The following is a 23740-nucleotide window of genomic DNA, read 5'->3' as shown; positions in this document are numbered from 1 at the left end:
TTGGCTTTGCAGGTACCCAGTAAGTGTTGTATTGAGGAACTGCCAAACTGTTTTACATGGGAGCTGTACAATTTTACATTCCCATCAGAAGTGTATGAGGGTTCAAATTTCTTCATATCCTCACCAGCACTTGTTATTTTCCTTTAAAATATTAATATAGCCATATTGGTGGGTATGAAGTGATATTTCATTGTGGTTTTGATTTGCATTTCCCTAACAGCTAAAGATGTTAAGCATCTTTTCATGTATTTGTTGGCTATATATCTTCTTTGGAGAAATGTCTACTCAAGTTCTTCACCTAACTTTTAATTGGGTTGTTTATCATTTTGTTGTTAAGTTGTAAGAGTCTTTTATATATTCTTTTTACGTATTCTGGATACGTAATTTATCAAATATATGATTTGAAAATATATTTCTCCCTTTCTTTAGGTTACCTTTTCACTTAGTTGTGATTTTTTTTCACAGAAGAATTTAAAAAAAAAAAAATTTATATAGTCCAATTTACTCTTTCTTTGTGGTGTATACTTTTGGTGGCATATCTAAAAATAATTGCTTAATCAAGTTCTATGTTTCTTTTTTTTTTTTTTTGAGACAGAGTCTCGCTTTTGTTGCCCAGGCTAGAGTGAGTGCCGTGGCATCAGCCTAGCTCACAGCAACCTCAAACTCCTGGGCTCAAGCAATCCTCCTGCCTCAGCCTCCCGAGTAGCTGGGACTACAGGCATGCGCCACCATGCCCGGCTAATTTTTTCTATATATATATTTTTAGTTGTCCAGATCATTTCTTTCTATTTTTTAGTAGAGACGGGGGTCTCGCTCTTGCTCAGGCTGGTCTCGAACTCCTGACCTTGAGTGATCCACCGGCCTCGGCCTCCCAGAGTGCTAGGAGTACAGGCGTGAGCCACCGTGCCCGGCCAAGTTCTATGTTTCTGATCTCCACAACTCTGACAAAAAAGTCAAACCCTTTTATTCAACAGATATATTGTAATCACTTACTATGTACCCGCCCTACTGTAAGTACTGAGGATAAAGTGATGAACAGGACAGTTGTGGCAGATTGCCAGCTGATTACGAACATTCAAGTTATCCTATTCTGGGTAGACTCCATTTCTCCTTCTCTCTTGTATTTAAATGTGACTATATGGATTCTTACCAATGAAATGTGAGTGGGAGTGATGCATATCCCTTTGAACCTGACCCATAAATATTCCCTTGTGCCATACTCCATGCTCTTTTTTGCTCTTGCAATAGGAGTGAAGATGGCATCAGGAGTCCCAGCAGAGGTGGCAAAAAGTGCTATTTTGCAAATTACCTCAATAGGACTATGACAAGAATTAAGTGATTATTGCTGTCATTTGACTGTCTCACCTCCAAAATTCAGGTGTTTCCAATATGATAGTATTAAGGGGTAGGACCTTTAAAAGCTTTAGGCCATGAGGTCTCCTCCCTCTTTAATAGGATCAAGGCTGTTATAAAAGAGGCTTCATGCAACTTCAGGCTGGCTTGCCCTGTGTTTTGCTCTGTAAGGACACAGCATTCCTCCCCTCCAGAGAATGCAGCAACAAGGTACCATCTTGGAAGCAGAGAGCAGCCCTCACCAGAAAACTAAATGTGCTGGCACCTCGATCTTGTATTAATACTTTCTAGCCTCCAGAATTGTGAGAAATACATTTCTGTTGTTTATAAATTACCCAGGCTCAGGTATTTTGTTATAGCACCATTAATAAATGGTGACAATTATTTAGCATAATTCCATCATATACTTAGTGGTCAATAAATGTTAGTTTATGTAATTATAATGACAGTCTTCAAATACTCCAGTAATCAACCAAGATGGGAAAAATATAAGAAACCCTGCATAATTTAGCAGATAGTGCAATTGGGTCTGCATTCTTGTAGACAGAATATCAGACTTTCTCAGGGTAACAGTTTTATTTTTCTGTACAATTTCTCTGTTGATGAACCATGAAAATTCTAAGCTACTTTGAAGAATATTTAAAGGACCATAATTTGGGAAATGCTCATCTAGTAAAATGCAACTTAAACCAAAAACAATATGAGAAGTTTGGTTATAGCGGTTATGAAAATTCTAAATTGTGCTAGAACATTTTGCATTTACACAACACTGTTCTGTAAAAGAACTCTGTGATATTCTGACTTCATTTTTTTTTTTTACATTTGACTGCTGACAACTTTCAAGACCCACTACTTTCTCTTCCTTTTCTTACCTATATATGATTAGAAAGCCCAGGTGCTCCCCGCCTAGTGTGATGTTCAAACCATGCAAGCCCTGACCTGTGTGTGGGAACACTCTTCCCAGCTTTACCCCCTAACCACCATAAAAGCCAAGCCAGTCTTTTCTCTCTGTTCTTTCAAGTCATTCTTGTACCTGTCGGGAAGCCTACCTTGATCTCCCCAGAAAGTCTCATTATGCGAGTAATGAACTTTTTCGTACCCTTTTTCATACTGATGGTGCATGTATCATCAGTCTTGACATCCAAACCAAATTTTGGATGTAGGGTCCATCCTGTCCCTGTGGGGTGATCACACAATTGACCCTATGAGCAGGACATTTAGGCACTTTCCACTGTCACTAGGGGTCTTTTTTCTCTTGCTTTAGCTTCCTAACTAGCACTGCTGCCTGCTGGTGAGCATGCAGTTTGAGCTACTGCCTGCTGGCCAGCTTGTGCTTTGAACTGCACTGCTTTGTGATGCATTTGTAGAGTACTACCAAGCCTCTGCTAAAGATTTAAACATCGTAAGTCAGAAGTTTTGGTAACTGACATTTAGTGAGAGGAATACTGGATTGCATTTCTTCTTAAAGCAGCCCTGAATCATGTGTCTCAGTTTCAATATAAGATGTGATTGAGACTAGGCTCAAGGGAACAACTCTTTCCTTGTTACTCTTGGTTGTGCCTCAACCAGGTGTTAGTCCCCTTTCTATAGAGTGCTCAAGAGAAAGACTGATAGTCTGTTCAATATACAGGTCCATTGGGTGGTCACTCATGTGGAGGAAGAGCACTTATTATGTGAAATGCTGATGTCATACTGCTAAAAGCAGATAACTCACTAGGAAGTTTTAAAAAATGCTTCTGCTGATGCTGCCTATGTCTCTGTCACAAAAAAAGATTCGGATCCTCAGAGTTTTAAGGTGGAACCATCCATGACATCCTTGTGGCAAAGCCAAGGGATTAATTCAAACTAAGCCAGGGGGAGGCCCATAAACCTGATGATATTGACTTGATACGAGGTTCTCTGAAAGAAAAAAACTTATGAATAAATTAGAGAGGAACCTTCATAAAGTATATAGCAACCGTGTGTGCATGTACGTACACACACTCACATGCCCTGGAAAAGTTTCTGGTAGAGTCAAGTGTTGGAGGGAAGTGAGATAACTCTATTGGGACTTAAATATGGGCACATCAGCTTGGAAGAATTTTAGATAAGACCTCCAAAATACTAAGTATTGGTGAGGACAGGGAGACAACCAGATGAATGACTGAATGAGGTAGCCATGGGAAATTCCTTAGGGGAAACACTCTCCTCTGCCATGTGACCTACTACAATTAAACCAGGAGAGATGAAAAAAGATGAGAGGTCACTTTGGGATGGCTCTTTTGGGGGTGTTGAGGAAGTTCTCCTTTTCTCTAACCAGAGCATTCAGACTCCTCTGTATCCTTCTCCTCCCCTCCCCCCAAGGAATTGTCAGGAGAGGTGCTTTGTGATGTCTAACCCACCCCAGGGCTACCATTGGCTGGAGGAGTTTCTCTTTGGCCAATCAAAGCTGAAGGGTATGGCACTTCATTGTCCTGGGGAGGGTATATATAGAGAGGTCAGGAGCCCTGGAGTAGGCCAGTGGGCTACTGTTGCTCTAGCATGGCAGAAGTTACTGAGAAACTACAGGAGCCTAGCTCAGACATGGAAAAACCAACCACAAGCACAAAATGCCTAGCTCTAAGCACCGAAGAGAGGAAGAAGATGAGGACTCTCAATCAATCCAAGAAGAAAGAAAGGGACAAGGTCAGATGACTGTGATTATGTGCCTTCTCTTTTCCTCCATTGATATCTAACCCAAGACTCTTACTTACCCTGTGCTTATGTGGCACAAAACCCTTCCTCAACTTGCATCCATTATCATAAGATCCCCATTCCCATATATTCTCTATCCTCTTCCTTAAATCATGTCTTTCTGTATTCACCCTGTTTCTCTACCAGGTACAGAACATAATCACGAGAGTAAAACTGGCCCTTCAACAAAGCTCTAAAAAACATAAAACTGGAAAAAAGCCAACAATATTAGTTTTTTATCACAGGCAGAATAAAAGAAAGAATCAAAATCAGCCAAAGAAGGATCAAGAGATCTTGGAGGAATCTCCTCTTCCAAACGATGCCCCATTTCTACCCAGGGCCCAAGAACCAGAACTATCTGCCTCATCTCCAGAGAAAACTCCAGAGACAGGGTCTCCTGAGCAGTGAGACCAAATATCATACCAACATGGTACTTGGATGTTGATGATTGAAATATAATAATAAAAAAAACTTGTGAAAAGGAGTTGTGTGTGTATCTCTGCAGTGTTTTCTGATGGTGCAGAGGGAGGTAAGGAAGGGAAAGAGCAAATATGTGAGGAGGGAGTGAGGTGGGGACCTGCAAGGTTGTGGGCCAGACTGGTATGTGCACAGTTAGCCTGACATTGGTAATACAGACTACGTGAAAACTGAGCACTGAAGACAAATTTCCTCCTTAAAACTTTATCCCACAGACAAGACGGGAAAAAACTTGGTGTCTCTCTGTGTGTAGAAGGGTGGGGATAGGGATGTATATGGAAATTGTGATATATGTGGGATGGTAGTATGTAATAATGAGTCTGATTCCACTTTTCATATTTTACTGCTGACAACTTTTAATCCTCATGCTTTCTTCTCCTTACACACCACATCTGGGCAAGTTGATATAAACAGCTGGAAAGTTACTAAACTTAAAATGGAAACAGATATCACTAGCCTCAACAACTGCAGCTATTGCCTTGCCTGAATTCTGCATAGTCAGAACATCCATTGTTCTAAAATATCCCCTAGTGAGCATTGATGATCTCACCCAATGAGTGGTAAATTAAAATTGTCTTGGGCACTTATAATCAGCTTGAAAAATGGGATCCTATGGATCTTCCTCCCCAGTTAAAACAGTTAATTATTAACATCTTTTTCCTCAGTTTAAAAGAAAAAGCCCAATATAAATGAAAATTGGAACTTCAATAATTGAAACCCATTATATAAGACCTATTTAGAGAAGTGATGAATATTTCCACTGCTTATGCATTTAACAGCCAAAGTTGGCTTGTTCTTAAACCTGCGAAAAATGAATGGTGCCTCAGTGTAGATTATAGTAATCTTAATGTCACGATCCTACCCATGGCATATCTACTATATTGAAATTACTGACTCCATCCAATAAGTAACTGGTAAATACATTGCGGTCATAGGAAAGTATTTGGCTAAATGTTCTGTTCGATGCCTATTTCAACAGCCTCTCAGGTGTAGTATACTTACCTTTACCTTGAAAGGAACACAATAGACTTTTACTTGGGCACTCGGTGGGGTACCTTTCCACACCTTTCCACCATATAATCTATGCAGGCAAGATCTTAACCATATTTAACCTTTTCCGGGTATTCAGGTATGACATCACACTGATGATAATCTTCCCTGGGGAGATTCATATGACGCACTTGTTCAGGACATAAAAATATTCACAAAAGAGCTCACAAGGAAGAGATCATTCATTGCCCCCACACATAGTACAAGACTTTGCTACCTCAGTTAAATTTTTGAAAATTATTTAGTAGGCTGAGGGCTGCTCTAACCCCACAGTGTCAAAAAATAGCTTTTAGCCTCAGCATCCACATTATTAAAACAAGCTCAGTATCTTTTAGACATTTTTGGATTCTGGAGGCAGCATATTCCTCATATACAAATTATATTTAAGTTCATCCACTCTGTTACTTGCAAATTGGCCCACCTTGAATAGGGCCAGATGCAACAAAAATCTCTAGAATGTGTCTAATTTGCTACACAATAGGCACTTATGTTAGGGCCTCCCCAAAGACTCCTTCCATCACTCTGGGGGCTTTGGCAACTTCCTTTCATACTTTCTGGAGTCACTGGACCATCCATGATGGCCATTAGTTGTGGCAGCAGTCTCTGGGCTGGTGTTGGCAGGTCTCTCCAGCAGCCCAGGAGCCCACCAGCAGTCTGAGATGCAAGGGAGGGAAATTTTAACCGCTCCACCTACCCTTCTCACTGGTCTCCAAGCCTCTCGAGGTTTAATCCCTGCTGATGCCTTTCTTCTTCCAGTTCTGCTCCACAACCTCTTCCCACGGAGTCTCCTGTGGGTTCAGGCACCCTTCCTTCTGACCCTCATCTGATCTGTGTTTGTCTGTTTGTTTGTTATTTTCTCTTTCACCTAAAATGTCTCCTTCTTGCAGAGATGCTCTGGCTGGAGGTGTCTCTCATCGACTATCTTGCCTCTCCCCACCAACCCACAGTTCTTGAACAAAGCAACAGAACTTTCACCTTCCTTACTGGTCTCAGATGACAGGCCTCATAGAATGCCACAATGATGTATTTGAACAAGCTTGAATTAAAGAAAACATGGCACATTTCAGTTGTCAGTGAAACATCAGGGTTGAATTGTAATAGAGTCTGACTCCATTTTTGATGTTCGATTCATATGAATAATAATCTTTTTCATACCCTCTTGTTACATGTGTGGCAATATCAGTCTCTACATTCAAACCAGATTTGGGGCTTGAGGAGTGTACATCCCACTTCTGCAGGGTATTTTCCATAAAATCACATACTTAACCAAAATTTCATGATATATTCTTATATATATGTATGCATTAATAGGCATGTATGGCATTTTATGAAGATACTGGTATTTCAGGAAATACATCTTCTCAAATGCCGAATATGTATCAGACATTGTTTTAGGTCCTCGGCTTACTGTGAGAATATAAAGTCTATAGTCGTGCAATTGAGTAATTGACATTTATATGGGTGAAGAAGTGGTTGAGAGTAGTGATGGTGGAGCCAAGGATCACAGTTTTAGGTAGGAGATGTGGGCGGATCTCTAAAGAGTTGACATTAGAATTCAGACCTGAATGATGAGATAGAATCACCTACGTGAAGACTTTACAAAAGAGCATTTTAGACCGAAAGAATAGGAAGTAGCAATGTCATGAAGGAAGAACGAGAACAATTGAGAAACAGTATAAAGGTAAGAATGACTGGAGTAGAATGAGAGGTGGCAGAACGGAGATAGACAACTAAGACTGGAGAAGCTGGCAGAGATGAAGTCACACAGGGATTTGCAGGGAAAGAACTTGGGTTTTATTTTACATGCAGTGGAAATCCATTGGATAGTTTGATGCATGATAGTGATGTAGTTTGACTTAGGCTTTAGAAAGGTCACTGGATATTGTGGACTGTGTAGGAGCAGAGGAGTGACAGACTGTTGCAACAATGCAGGTATATGATGACAGCGGCTAGGTCTAGGGTAATAGCAGAAGGAATGTAATGTAGTGTCTACCATAACAGTTTGGAACATAGCTTTTGAAGTCCTGCCTCAATTTAGAGGTTCACCACCTAAAATACATATGACCTTACGCAAATTACTTAACCTCTGTAAGGCTTAGTTCCCTCATCTGTAAAATGAGAATGATGACGGTATGTATATATGTCTTAGAGTCATTTTGGAATTGAATGAGTTAATTTATGTAAATCACCTGGCAATATATTAGACATTTTATAAAATGGCTACTGATATTATCGTCAATAATATGAACATATTCATTAAAAAAAAGCAAGCTACTTCTTGCTTCTTTCTTCCCCACTCTCTAAGAGTTAGTATGTCTTGCGTAATCTACTGTTAACAAATGACTAGTGAACCCTTGTTTGTTTCTTTGAAGACACAAGTATCTTTGGGCACCTGTGCTCAATGGTCAGGCATTCTTATACCTTTAGATACTTCATAATAAGTGAGCTTTATCTGGCTTATGATTAATTTTTTTAAATGAAGTGGTAGAAGTGGCTGATCTATAACATTCTCACTTTGTACATAATGAATCATCACTTGAACACCTCTCCTCTCCAACCTCCTTCCACAAGGGCCTAAATGAACAGCAACTCATATTTCCAACGTAACTGCAAGCAACCTGCTGAATTTAGTCAGATTGCTTTGGCAATTGCTTCCTTCCTTTAAATGCATATTTGAGCATTTCTTCATTCAGAAAAATCTGCTTATTACTTTCCTGATCAGGTCTCTGTGCAAATCCTTTGGGTCCTTGGTGCTTTTATTTTCTCCTTTTGATCTTTTTGGTACATGTTCATCTTTTCACATCATCCTCATTCGAAATTGTACTTAACAAGCTATTTGCTGCTTCCTTCATATCCCTGCTGAACAAGTAAAATTGGGCTTGATTTTGTCCCTTCCTCTTTGAAGTAATTTCTTTCTCTTCCCCACCTAAGGCAAATAGGTGGTGAAAGCTTACTCATTCTTTAAGGCTAAGATCAAATGTTGCCTCCACTCTGAAACCTCCCTATGACCAATCCCAGCAGAGATAGTTACTCCTATTGTTCTACTAATACTTGTGTTAGAGCAGTTGCCATGTTGTATTAGAATTATACATTTACATGTTTGTCTCCATCAATATACAATATACAAGAGCAAGGGGCATATTTCATTCATATTTGTAATTCCGACCACCCTTACACACCTAACACGACATTATAGTGACTGCTCATTACATGTTTGATGAATGAATGGAAGACTGAACAATCATATTGTTTCTATACATTCTTGAGTATTTCTTTAACCTGTTCTATAATGTTTTCTTTAGAAATGTTGCTATGGCTTGAATATGTCCCCAACATTTCATGTATTAAAAACTTAATTTCCAAATTCATAGATTGATTGGAGATGAGATCTTTGGGAGGTTATTAGGACTAGATAAGATCAGGTTGGAGCCCCCATTATGGGACTGGTGGCTTTAGAAGAAGAGGAAGAGACACCTGAGCTGATATACACAGTCTTTCCCTCTTGCTATGTAATGCCCTCTGCCATGTTTTGATGCAGCAGGAAGGCCCTCACCAACCACATGTCAATGCCATGCACTCAGACTTCTCAGAGTCCCGAACCATGAGCTAAATCAACTTGTATTGTTTATAATTTAACCAGTCTGTGGTATTCTGTTATAGCAACAGAAAATGAGTTAAGACAAATGTTACAAAAAACAGTTTAAAAATTTTATTATAAAAAATTTGAAGTATATAGAATGAAAATTTAAAAATAACTAAAACACTAAAGATGCCCTGCAATGTGCATAGTTTTGACAAGTATATTTTGTACATAGGTCTACATATATTTAATATAAACACGTCTATGTGAATTTACATAAGTAGAGTTTTGCGTGTGTGTGTGTGTATGTGTGTGTGCGTGTATAGATGAGAGAGAGAGAGAGAGAGAGAGAGAGAGAGAGAAAGAGAGAGAAAAAGAAATCTTTAAACTGTATAAAATTTTTTCAATTATTTACTCCCTCCTCCACTGGATAACCAATGTTAAAAGACTGGTGTGCATGTTTTCATATTTTTGTCCCTGTTCATATAAAAATATGACATATACATACAAATGTAGAAGGGCACTATTTTACTCATTAATTCATCTTCCATGTTGCTTTTCTCACTTAGAAATACTTCATAAAACTTCATCCACATTATCTATTATAGACTTAATATACTTTTAAAATTAGTCACATAAAATGGGATGGTTTGAATGAAAGACAACATATTCAACCAGTCCCCTATTGAGGGCATTCAGGTTGGTTCTAGTTTTTGGGCCACTACAATGTATTAGTCTTCTTTGGCTGCCATAAAACACCACCACAGAATGGATGGCTTAAAGGACAGAATTTTATTTCCTCACAGTTCTAGAGGCTGAAAGTCTGAGATCAGGGTGCCAGCATGGTGGATTCTGGTGACTTCTCTCTTTCTAGCTTATTGCTGTGTCTTCATGTGGAAAAGAGGACAAGCTCTCTGGTATCTGTAATAAGGACACTAGTCCTATCAGATCAAGATGCCACCCTTATGACCTCATTTCACCTTAATTACTTCCTTAGAGGCCTCCTTTACAAATATAACCACAGTGGCTGTTAGGGCTTCATTATATGAATTTCAATGGGACATAAACCTTCATTCCAGATCTCTCTCTCTCTCTCTTTCTCTCTCGCTCCACACATAGTCCTGTGCGGCATTATGATGCTTCAGTCAACGATGAACTGCATATACTATGGTGTTCTCATAAAATTATAATGGAGCTAAAAAATTCTTATTGCTTAGTGACATTGTAGCCATTGCGTCATAGCAAAACACATTACTTATGCATTTGTGCTAATACTTGTGTAAAAAAACTTATCTGCACTGCCATTTGTATAAAAGTCTAGCATATACATTATGTATAATACATAATACATGATGATGATAATAAATACCTATGTTACTGATTTATGGATTTACTATACTTGTTATCACTATTTTAGAGTGTACTCCTTCTGCTTACAAAAGTAGTTAACTGTAAAACAGCTTCAGGCAGGTCCTTCAGGAAGAACAAGAAGAAGTGTTCCAGAAGAAGGCATTGTTATCATAGGAGATGAGAGCTTCATACATGTTATTGCCCCTGAAGATCTTCCAGTGGGAAAAGATGTGGAGGTGAAAGACAGTGATATTGATCATCCTGACCCTGTGTAGGCCTAGGTTAATGTGCATGTTTGTGCCTTAGTTTTAACAAAAATGGCTAAAAAGCAAAAATATAAAAATTAAAAATAGAATAAGGGTATAAAGAAAATATCTTGTACAGCTGTACCATGTGTTTTATGCTGTAATTACAAAAGAGCCAAAATGTTAAGAAAAAATAAAAGTTTATAAAATAAAAAGTTATAGTAAGCTAAGACTAATTTATTGTCTGAGAAAGAAAATTTTTTTCATAAATTTAGTGTAGCCTAAGTGTACAGTGCTCATAAAATCTACATTAGTGTATACTAAGGTCCCAGGCCTTAATTTTAACTCACCACTCTCTCTCTGACTCATTCACAGCTACTTTCAGCCCTATAAGCTCAATTCATTGTAAGTGTCCTGTATAAGTATACTGCTTTTATCTTTTATACTATACATTTACTGTAACTTTTCCACGTTTAAATATGTTTACTTATACAAATGCTTGCCATTGTTTTACAATTGCCTACAGTATTCAGTTGCATAACAAGCTGTAAAGGCTCGTAGCCTAGAGGCAATAGACCATAATATATAGAGTAGGTGTGCAGTAGGCTAGACCATCTAGGTTTGTGTAAGTACACTCTATGGTACTCTCACAATGAAATTTCCTAATGACAGATTTCTCAGAATGTATTCCTATCAGTAAGCTATGTATGACTCTGTGTGTGTGTGTGTGTGTATGTATGTATATATGTGTGCGCATGTGTGCATGAATTTCTACAAATCAAGATGAAAATAGAAATGGAAAAAAGCTAATAAAAAATGAGACTTGTATTATCCTAGATGGAGCTGGAGCCCGTTCTCATAAGTGAAGAATCACAAGAAAGGAAAACAAGCACCACATGTACTCCCCATTAAATTGGTACTAACGACAGTTATGTGCACATATGGAAGTAACATCCATCGGGTGTAGGGCAGGTGGGAGGGGTGAGGAAGGAATGGGTGAATTCACACATAATCCGTGCGGGGCACACTTTCTAGGGTATGGGCACTCTTGTAGCTGTGACTCTGGCAATGCAAAGGCAATTTATGTAACCAAGGTGTTTGTGTTTCATAATATTCTGAAATAAAACAAAACAAAACAAACAAACAAAAAATACTGATGACTTACATTGAAGCATTTGTTATACATATTCTTAAGACTTATACCTGTCTATATTACTATTTTTTCTCTTTAATTTATAAATTAAATATACAGTAATCTTAAAAAACAAACAAAAAATCTGATGAGCATTATAAAGTGGTAATTCAGGGGAAAACACACACATAACTAATAAACACATAGAAGTTAATCATATTTGTATTCATAGAAATGTAATTTTTTTCCTATTTATATTTATAAATATATAAATGATTCTTACAAAAATTTGATGTTAATGATAAGCCACTCTCCTGGCTTGCTTGGTGCCAGATAATATGTTAAGCACCCAGTGAGGAGAGGTGAAATGCTTCACTCAAAATGATATAGGTTACAAACAGTAAATCTAAGCCAGATCTTCGATCTAGAGCACTAATTTCTGTGGCCTTTCAATAGTGACAATAACAACAAACAATCCTAGTAGATAATAGGCACTTTAAACAGTGCCTATTAACACACTTAAACACACTTGACATAAATTAACGTATTTAATTCTTCAACAGTCTTATAAGTGCTATATGACTATTATCTCCATTTTTCAGAGGAAAAAAATAAAGACAGAGAGCAGAAAAAATAACACAGTCAATCGAGCCAAAATTTAAATCCTGGAAGTCTGACTCTAAAGCCTACAGCCCTAACCCACACTATGATGCAAAAAGCTAAAGGCTGCTGCTTGGGAAATAGAAATTTGCCTTTGACCTTTTAAAGATAACATTTCCTTTAGACATATCCACAGGCAGGTATGTTATTCGTTACCTTCACACATTAGGGTGTGTTATTACTGGGGGAAAAAACAATGGTTTTCATTGGCAGGATTAAAAATAAGCGATCCTATGTCAGCAACTGTATTTTTTTTTTCGGGGATTATAAATCTATAGTTCTATTAAGACAAAAACTGACAGTGTGGTATGAAGTTTACATTTAAACAAAGTTTTCACAGAAATCTAGCGCATGCCTAAAAAGATTTTACAATGTAGCTCTAGTTGCAACTCTAGATGATGTCAAGAACTGACGGATCTTGTGATTCAAGACAGAGTATTTTGGGTATCATTTAATTCTTAGGATTTTTTAAAAATGTGTTTTGCTTGTTGTGTTTTACAGTGAACCGTTGCCCCAGTATGAAAGTTCAATCTTCTCCTGAGACCAGGGCTTTTGAAATCATTCAACTCTTGAACTGATTCAATGAAACTTGTGCTGTCAGTGACCGAACCCTGCTACCAATGGTTTTAGAGTTCAAAGTTCAAACAACAACAACAACAACAACAACAACAAAGCCAGAGAGGCTCCAAGAATTCTCTGCCTTAAGAGCATGGGCTCTTGTCTTCCCTACTCTCCCATCTCCTGTACCACTCTCTTCCCCAACACCTCAGCCAGTGGCTTGGATGAATAAGCTATTTATAACTTCATAACTGGAAAAGAAAGGGTCGTCTTGTTTAATTTTAGGAATTAGCACCTCTAGGACAGAATGATCTTGCAGTGTATACTCTCCAATACAAGATTTTTTCCCCTCTTCAATCAGTTTCCATCTCTAAAATGGCAGCTTTGGTAACTTATGAGCTGGCTTAGTACTTTGTGGGGAACAGCATTAAGCTCAGGCAGAGAACACCTTGGCTTATAGGTTTCAGGCATGCACAGCTTTTAAACAGTCTCTCACAGTCCTCATTTGTGGTGCCAATGGCATTTTTTGAAAAGGTAGAATATTATGGACATAGAAGCGAATCATTAGTTGTCTGTTCTTTCCATTATTTCACCATTTCCCCAATCAGGCCCCAAATTTTAACCAAAATGATCCAACTCATCTCCTTTCTTTCCCACCCCATCCCTCCAACCCCCAAATAATACACCAGTAATAGCCAAAAACTACACACATGCTACACTGTAAAAATGCAGAGTTAACACTATTGGGAAGAAGGCTGTGGGTTGTGGAGATGCTCTTTGAAAATCTACTGTATCTTTTTGTTCTCCCACACACCCAATTCTACAAGTTTTGTCCTTTGTAGAAGGAAGGCCCTTTGCTTTTTTCTCAAAAAAGTGCAGAATGAGTTGCCTTGAAACACTTATCCTCCTTTCCCCTCCACTGGGATGCGTGTGCAAACTATACAGCTCGAACGGCTTTAAAGCACTTTGGGCTGCTGCAGGGCACAGAAACTATACTGGCTCTTCAAAGGACATCTTCTCAAGCCACCTCTATGGTGTCAACACAAGTAAAACTCCTTCCCTCCCCACTTGAAACCCACAGTCAGATGTGACAGGGTCTGGTACTCAGAGTTAATTCTTGTCATCTTTTTTGTCATCATCCTCCGAGGGGTAGGAATGCCACGTCAGCCTTTCCTCATAGAAGGATATGAGAACCTGTGGGCACTTGACATTGGCTTCCTTGGCAGGGACCAGGTCAGCCTCATCAGAATTTTTCCATTTCATCAGAAACATGAGCTCTCCACTGGAATCTGTAGCTCCAATAATCCGCTCCGGCTCCAAACCCCGAGCAAAACCTCGTGTCTTTTCTGACTCTTCTTTTTTCTTCTTTGCTTTGCTCTCTTCTCCCTTATCTTCAGAATCAGAATCAGCTTTGCGCTTGCCTCCCTCTGATTTATCTGTCTCATGTGCTGTTTTCTGTGACTGCAGAAGCTCAGCAATGAGGTCAGGGCAATCCAGGTTCTCTTCTGGCTCCCACGAGTTGTCCTCATCCGAGAAATCCTTCCACTTTAGGAGGTACTCCACTTTGCCCTTTACCACTCGACGGTCGAGAACTTTTTCCACCACATATTCCTCTTCCTCTTCCTCCACTTTCTTCTTGTTTTGTTTTTTCCCCATAGTGTGCGCCAGCTTTCTGGTGTAAAGGGTGACGCTTCTCAGAGCAGCGCCCAAAAACCGGAGAGGAATTGTTGCTGCGCTACTGGTGCGTCGCGTCGGGCCAGCCGGGGGAGTGATGCCCAGGAAAGGCAACAAGCTGGTGACTGCGGAGGAGCCCCTAAATGAAGCGGCAGCGTACCGCAGGCCCCGGCCAACGGCCCTCCCCTCTGCCGAACAAAAGAACCTCGCACTCTCGTCAGCAACTGTTAATAAGGAGAACTGCTTTTCATTTCCACTGAGTAAATCAGGGGAATAGTGGAATTTCATCATTTTCATTTAGAATCTAATGCAGTCTCAATGATCTTCCTGCAACTTTCTGCATTAACTCAGTGGTAGTAAATAGTGTGCCAGCTATTGACCAACATTCATAAATTGTTCTCTATCAAGTGCAACAAATATTCTGCACCTATATATGACACAGAGGTGCCAAAAATAATAAAATAAAATAAAACCCTGTAATCTTTGTGCTCTCTAATCAGCCGTGAATGAAGTTAATTTGAGACCTTTTGGAATGAGAGGCCAGGTTTTTTGCTAAACAGCAATCTCAACAAGCATTACCCTTTTGCTGCTGACAGAAAAGTTCAAAAATTCCATCATGTTCCAGTTTCTCAGCAGTTGATAAAGGTTAATAAAACAATCCTTTAGGAAGGCAGTGTTTCTTCATTTTTTATGCTCTTAAAGGACAATTCTCCTTAGTTGCACATGGCTCAGTGCTCATACTCTTCTCATATTCCAACTGGAGCTTCTCCGTACTTTCTACCTTTCATGGGGCAATAAACCATGAATAGAGCTCTCAGTTCTGGTGGCTAAGGAGAGGCTTCCCTTTAAATAATCTGAGCTGGTGGCAGTAAATAGCAAGAGGAAATAAGATTTGCACTGAAGTCTCAGGGGAAGAGAACATCTACTTCATGGAATCATAAACATTAGATTAGAATGGGTTATGCGTTACTTACTAGAACTCCTGAACTATTAGTTCATTAACTATGAAATGTCCAATTTTGAATCAAAAGTTTAGTTTATTATATCTCAAACAAGAAGCAGTAAAATTAATCAAATTATATGCCTAAACTATTGACAGTTTTGCTATCTTAACAGTAGCTTGCTTATCCCAGCAGCGAAGAAGCCTAGACAGTGAGTGGTGATGAAATTGCAAAAGGCGTTTCCCACAGCTTGTTGAGAATTGAATGTTTCCCATCAAGAAGTGGTCCAAAGCCTGGAAGAAGTGGTAGTTAGTTGGTGCAAGGTCTGGTGAATATGGTGGATGACAGAGAGTTTCCAGGTCCACCTACTGTAGTTTGAGCAGCTCTGTTTTGTGTGACATGTGGTCTTGCAAGAGGATCGGCCTGTCTCTACTGAACAATCTCTGCTGCTTAATCACAAACATCCTCATCACTTCATCCAATTGGTTGCAGTAGATGTCTGCTGTAATTGCTTGACCAGGTGTCATGAAGCTGTAGTGGATAATACCAGTGCTGGACCACCAAACAGACAGCATTAGTTTTTTTGACGAATATTCAGTTTTGGACTGTGTTTTGACACTTCATCTTTATCCGACCATTGTGCCAAATTCTTGTGATTGTCAAAAATAATCCATTTTTCTTCACATATAACAATGTGGTGTAGAAATGGTTCACCTTTATGTCATGACAGCAAGGAAAGGCAAGTTTCAAGATGATTTCTCTCCTGATGCTCATTCAATTCACGTGGTACCCATCTATCCAACTTCTTTACCTTGCTGATTTTTTTCGAATGATCCAATATTGTTGGAATAGTAACGTCAAACCTTGCTGCTAATTCATGCATAGGTTGAGATGAATTCGCTTTCACTATAGCTTTCAGGTCATCATTATACACCTTGGCCTCAGGTCACCCACATGGATCATTTTCAAGATTAAAATCACCAGAACGGAACTTCTTAAAGCATCAACGTACTGTCCAGTCATTAGCCACATCCTTCCCAAACACTTTGTTGATATTTTGAGCTGCCTGTGCTGCATTGGTTCCATGACAGAACTCATATTCAAAAATAGCATGAATTTTTGACTTATCCATCGTTTCATGAAAATTGCTCTAAAGGAAATTTTTGAAAGGTAATCACAAGCCAAAATGTGCTTTTGAAGGAATGAGGACGTTCCTTCACAATTAACAAAAAGAAGTGTGAAAGTGAAATGTCAGAGATATCAACTGTCAAAATTAGTACTTAAGGAAATTGGACATTCCATACTTAATAATCTAATAGCTGGGTGGGGAATTTTTTACGGGCTTTTACAAGTGGCAAGAAATTTCCTCCAGGATGAGGAAATCATTCTCCTTTACCAATGTCTGTATGTTTCATGCAATTTGATATTTAAATATGGATAACACTGTTGTTTCAGGAAGTGATATTTTGATTTTCAAATTATTTTGAAAATACAGTACATGATAAAATATCGCTTTAAGAGTATAAGTGTACTCTTAGCTTACAAACAATAAAAACTTATTTCAGCTCATAGCAACAAGGTATTTCAGAGTGATTATAATTTCTTGGAACTTAATTTCTCTTGGCTTTAGTTTTTCCGTCTTGAAAATGTGAATGTAATGTTTATCTTTCAGGTTATAGGGAGGAATAAAGGAAATATTTCATATAAAATGCATATCATATTGCATAGCACATAAGCTCTCAACAAATGTAAATTGTTATTGTCATTTTAGTATATTTCTTATTACTATTAGGTAGTTTAATATTAGGTTAGTGCAAAAGCAATTGCAGTTTTAGCATTGTTGAAATTTGCCATTTGATATTGGAATACATTCTTAAATAAATGTGATTATATTATACATCATTTTAATGCACATTTCTCACTTTATGTTTTTTTTGCTAATGACATTACTTGCTCTTTATTTTATATTTATTTTAGACTATGGAAATGATGTTAGACAAAAAGCAAATTCAAGCAATTTTCTTATTTGAGTTCAAAATGGGATGTAAAGCAGCAGAGACAACTGGTACCATCAACAACGCATTTGGCCCAGGAACTACTAATGAACGTACAGTGCAGTGGTGGTTCAAGAAGTTTTGCTAAGGAGATGAGAGCCTTGAACATAAGGAGCGCAGTGGCCAGCCATCGGAAGTTAACAACAACCAATTGAGAGCAATCATCAAAGCTGCCCCTCTTACAACTACACGGGAAGTTGCCGAAGAACTCCACGTCAACTATTCTATGATTATTTGGCATTTGAAGCAAATTGGAAATGTGAAAAAGCTTGATAAGTGGGTGCCTCATGACCAAAAAAAAAAGGATTGTCATTTTGAAGTGTTGTCTTCTCTTATTGTACGAAACAAAGAGGAACCATTTCTCTATCTGATTGTGACCTGCCAAGAAAAGTGGATTTTATACGACAACTGGTGACAACCAGCTCAGTGGTTGGACCGAGAAAAAGCTCCAAAGCCAAACTTGCAGCAAAAAAAGGTCATGGTCACTGTTTGGTGGTCTACTGCCGGACTGATCAGCTAGAGCTTTCTGAATCCTGGTGAAACTAATATATCCAAGAAGTGTGCTCAGCAAGTTGATGAGATACACTGAAAAATTCAATGTCTGCAGCCAACATTGGTCAACAGAAAGGGCCCAATTCTTCTCCACTACAAGGCCTGACCACATGTCCCACAACCAACGCTTCAAAAGTTGAACGAATTGGGCTACGAAGTTTTGCCTTATCCACCATACTCATTTGGTCTCTCGCCAACCACCTACCACTTCTTCAAGCATATTGGCAACTTTTTGCAGGGGAAACACTTCCACAACCAGCAGGATGCAGAAAATGTTTTCCAAGAGTTTGAGGAATCCCAAAGCATGGATTTTTATGCTACAGAAACAAACTTATTTCTCATTTGCAAAAATGTATTGATTGTAATGGTTTCTATTTTGATTAATAAAGATGTGTTTGAACCTAGTTATAATGATTTAAAATTCATGGTCTAAAACCGGAGTTACTTTTGCACCAACCTTAATAGCTTATTAGATTAGGTTTATGCAGGAAACAAAATGCACATGGACCTCAACAGTTCATTTGCAAAAGATTTCTAATATGTCTTTGTAGACAACATGAAGAAATATACACATAACTGAGTTTTTAACTGGTTGAATTATACCCGATTGGACTATAACACAACTAGAGAGAGATTCGTAATGGTATGCCACAGGACACTAGCTTAATCCCCATCCTGGTTATCATTATCGTCAGTGAATTAGATAAAGAACTTGAGTATTCGCTCATCCAATTCATGAATGATACAAAGTTGTAAGGGAGAATAAGTAGTTTAGAAAGTGAATCAGATCCAAAAATATATTGACAGGCTGAGATGATGGAGAAATTATATCATTATTTCATTTTCATTTCAAGCTATATCATTATCATTATTAAATCTAATAAAAATTGATGTAAATCTATACTCTTGGGATCAAAAACCCAATGCCCACATCCATACTGGGGACATCATTTAGTAACAGCACTTGTAGAAGACACCTGGTTTTAATGCCAATGGTAAACTCAGTATGAATCACAATATAATTTGTGTTATTTTCCCAAAGAATGGATTCTATCTTAGGCTGCATAAATAAGAGTATAGTGACTAAAATGAGAGAGACAAAAACTTCACTTTGCTCAACAGTAATTAACAATCTATTCAGTTTTTTGAGGGTAAAAATGTTAGGAATAATAAATGAAAACTATTCAGAGCAAAATGATTTTCTGAAATGATGGATGGAATTGAGGCTGTCTAACCCAGAGAATGAAGACTGAGAAAGGACAGGGCACCTGTGTTCTGAAACTCAGATATGTGCAGGATTGTTAGATGTTTAAAACTAAAGAATAATATTCTACCTTTCTATTAGTTCCACTCAGAAGGGAAACATTAAAAAATTATTAAAAATTCTAAATGTGTGTGCACGTGACGCTGGCAGGTAGAGGAATATCCAATGGTGCACCCCTGTTCCATCAGTAGATCCCAAAGTGAGGGAGATATGCCTCTTTATCCACAGAATTCTCTGCCAGGGGCACACTCTCCCTGGGGGAGAAGTGGCTCTCCAGTCCCCCGGTTCAAGCTGCACTCTCTATTGTAGTGAGTTGTGGGAGGGGTTGCTGCTCTGGTTTAGCCTGCGCCCTGAGGCATTTGGTTGCTATGGGAACCAGGGGCTAAGCTAATTCAGTCCCAGTGCCACAGCCTTCTCCAATATGGTGGGTCTCCATCAGGGATGGTGGATGGGGGCTGCTCGCAGACCCCTGCTTCTCTGTGCCCCTCACTCCCTGCCATTGGATATGGCCATGAGGGCTCTCTTGCCATCGCCACTCAAGCCTGGAACCACAACCTCTCCCCTACGACTCCCGCTCTCCTCTCCTCAGCTGCCTGTCTGAGCCCCCAGTGGGTGATCCCACCAAATACCTGTGGGCAGGAAGATCGCAGATGAGGCTGTCCCCCAGGCTCAGCCAGGAATGTGCCCCTGTTGCTGAGAAGCAAGCCTGTCAGCACTGAGCACTCTAGGGGCAGCTATGGTGGGGGTGGGGTTTCAGTCTCCCTGTACCGCATTCATGCCCGGAAGCACTGGGTCCTTCTCGCCTGTCAGAACCGCCAGCAGGCAATCCTGCGTGGCATGGTGTGGCTCTGCTCTCTGAGGTGTTTCGGCTGGGTACATGTCCCCATGGCCGAGAGACAGGACTCTTAGCAAAGAGCACTTTTGCAGTAGCTACGGGGTGGGCAACAAGGCGGCTTGAGCTAAAATTACTTTCTGCAATGCCAGGAATGGTGGAGGTGCAGAGGGGAAGGTGTCCAGATGCAAGAATGCCGGCTCTGGTCCCTCAAGACACTCTCCCACGGGATGAGAGCCCTGTGTCTCCTTGCTGTCTGGAGGCACACAGGTGGGGGAGGGGAGCCCCCTTACCCTTTCACTGGGCTCGGGACCTCCCTGGATTTAGTCAGCGCTGGCAGATCTTTCTTCTATATCCTCCTTTCTCTCAGCTTGGCACCTCCTCTCTGTGGGGTCCCCTGACTCCTTTTCTGTCTCGCCCTGTGGCCCACGTCGGAGCAATAATCCTCAGTCCAACCCTCTACTCTTCTTCCAAGAAGCTGTCTAGCTGGCCATCTTGGCAGTCTCCAGTGTTTATTCTCTTTAAAGAGTCTTTTAATGAAAAGAAATTTTTATATGTAATGTAGTCAAATTTATCGTTTTCTTTTAGGAATTTATTGTTTTTAGTGTATGTAAGCTGTGATGGTAGACAAGATTGTATAGGGAGAGAATATAGACAAGAAAGAGATGGAGGCTAAGACCAAGTCTTGAAATGTACATAATTTAATATCTGGATAAAGCAGCATGAGCCTACAGAGGAATCAGAGGAGAAAAAACTAGAAACAATGACCTTTATTTAATTTAGTTTTTTCCAATAGCCAGATCCTCAACCCAAGTCTCTAACTGTGTTACTCTGATCCAGAATTTTATATCCAAATTATTGTTAATGAGCAATTATTTTTTACAAGTAAGTAAATTAAGCAATGAAGAGAACATGGTTTAACTTTTAGACTTAATTATCTTTTCTTATTTTGTGTTTTGTTCCTATCCCTCCTTGTTTTCACTGCAGTCAGTCTTTTGCCTGTTAGATTTTATTTTCTTTTGCCTTCTCCAGGATTTTCAATGAACTATATACTTCTAAAATATTACCAGAGATTGCTTTTGCCTTTAAAAAACTTTTCTTTAGTTCATTTAATTGGACTCAAATTAATTGTTGAAGTCCAAAGAGAACTCATGTCTTTCTTATTTTAATAGAGAATTTGACCCATGTTTAAACCACTCTGGATCCCTCAACATAAGTTATATCTCTGTTAATATAATCCAGAATTTTAGATCTACATTATTAATGAGTTACTGTTTTTACATTATATATCTACTCTTTGAGAATATTAAAAATAAATCTTCCTTTGCTTTTGTGATGAAGTTTACAAAGGATCTATGGACTTAGTTGAGTTCTTATGACCAATCCTCTTTCTGGAATTCTTAATTTTGTTTAATATCATTTATTTTAATAGAATGTTTTAGTAATTTAATAATTATAATAATTTATTAATTAATTTAATACATTTAATAATTTAATAATTTTTTTAGAAAATCCTACAGGCTGGTAAATTTTCTGTTCTTTTACATTTCTAGTAGTATGAAAAGCTATTGGCAATATTTCTCCATATCTCTGAAGATATTGCTTTATCATTTTTCTCCATTTTGTATTTCAGATGAGACATTTGAGAAAAGCCTGATTTATTTTCTTTTGAAGATAGCTTATGCTCCAGCTTAGATGATTGTAGGTTTTTTTATGCTCATACCTCAAAAACACTTTGCCAGTTTATGGCTAGATGTGGTTGTCTTTTCATTGATTTTTCTTGGCATATGATGAGAACTTTCAAAGTATTTATTCAGCTCTTCCATAAGTTCAGAAAAGTTGCTCTTGATTAGATTGCTTCAATTCTTTTACTTGTCTCTTTTTTATGAAACATTGGTTACCTGCATCTGTCTATATCTACAATCCCCTCATCATTTTTATTTCTTCATTCTTTGTCTCTATGTTCTGGTGAAGTTTCTTAAGCCTGCCGTTCACATTGCTAGTTTGACTGTTGGCATTTTCATTTGCCTCTTTATTGCTTCAAGTAAAGATTTTCATTTTGCTATTAAAATCTGATGCTGTTTTTGAATATTCTTTATTTTACTCACCTCCTTTTAATTTTCATTTAACTAACTGGAGGCTCCTTTTACTCCTCAGTGTTTCGATTTACCTTATCTTCACTTCTTATTTCATATTCTTTTTAAATATTATGTTAAGGAAACAAATATGCCCCATTTTATTTCTGCCAATAAATAATGACCTTGTGCAAATTAAGTAAGGTATATTAATATCTCTCCAGTCTAGCTTTTTTTTTTCACCAGAACTGTCACTTGCTCAAATCCTTGGTAATGGATGCAGACTAACTTCAAGCTAAACTACTAGCCATAGCTTTTATCTTTAGTTAAAATACTTTCAGTTTCATTTATGTTTCTTTAATATGTGAATCAACTTGGGTTTTGTACTATACACATAGCATCTGAGTACATTATTTAATTTTTTACTTCTTCCAACACTAAAGCCATGGTCACGTTATTTTATAGAGTGGAAGACAGTGGATTTAGATGCAAGAATATACCATTTGACCTGATTTTTTCTAAGGACTATCTTAATGCTAAAGAATTTGAGGGAATGAGAAGACCAATATACCCAGACCTGGGCCATTCTGGTAAACCACAGAAAGGGGGAGGCCTCAGTGTTCTGGTCAAACTCAGAACAATAGCTAGACTTTTATTAATTAGGTAAAATTTCCTCAAAAGGAAGCTGTAGAGAAAAAAGTAGTGTCTATCTGCAGGATTGAGAATGGGATACCGCTTGATAGAGATTCTAGAAAATCAATAGTGCTTTTATTAAGAGACTTTGCCTTCTTACAATTGATATACTAACTGGAGCAAAAATTCTCTGTTTACAATTCTTGGCACGGCATACGGCCCAGTACTCTCACATTCACCTGTAAAAGTCTTTCTGACACTGGTGATGCTGATAAGGATAATAAAGACAAAATGAAATATCACCAAGGGACCAGTTGAAGGCAGAAACAGCCAATTAAATTCCACTAACATTGACTGAATGTATACTGGGATCCAAGCTCTATGGTGGATGGGAGGATGCAAAGCTTAGTGAAACCACATTTCTGCCCTCTGGGAAAATCTCATGAAAGACACTTTTTTTTTTTTTTAATTTCAACATATTATGGGGGTACAGATGTTTAGGTTACGTATGTTGCCCTTCCCCCCCTCCCCCCCAAGTCCGAGTTTCAAATATGTCCATCCTTTGGGTGGTGCGCATTGCACTCTTTTTGTATGCATA

The 23740-nt window shown here is 38.6% G+C and overlaps 1 pseudogene across 1 annotated transcript; it reads right to left on the bottom strand.

Moving 5' to 3' along the window:
- Positions 1-14223: 14223 nt before the first annotated feature.
- On the bottom strand, positions 14224-14773 carry LOC105827239 (annotated as a pseudogene). Its single transcript, XR_001138354.1, has one exon. The product of XR_001138354.1 is annotated as a chromobox protein homolog 1 pseudogene (transcript).
- Positions 14774-23740: the final 8967 nt, after the last annotated feature.

This window comes from Propithecus coquereli, unplaced genomic scaffold (assembly GCF_000956105.1).
Source record: "Propithecus coquereli isolate 6110/MARCELLA unplaced genomic scaffold, Pcoq_1.0 Scaffold99, whole genome shotgun sequence".
NCBI classification, from domain to species: domain Eukaryota; kingdom Metazoa; phylum Chordata; class Mammalia; order Primates; family Indriidae; genus Propithecus; species Propithecus coquereli.
The sequence above is the reverse complement of the archived record's forward strand: the minus strand, read 5'-3'. Positions and strand labels throughout refer to the sequence as shown.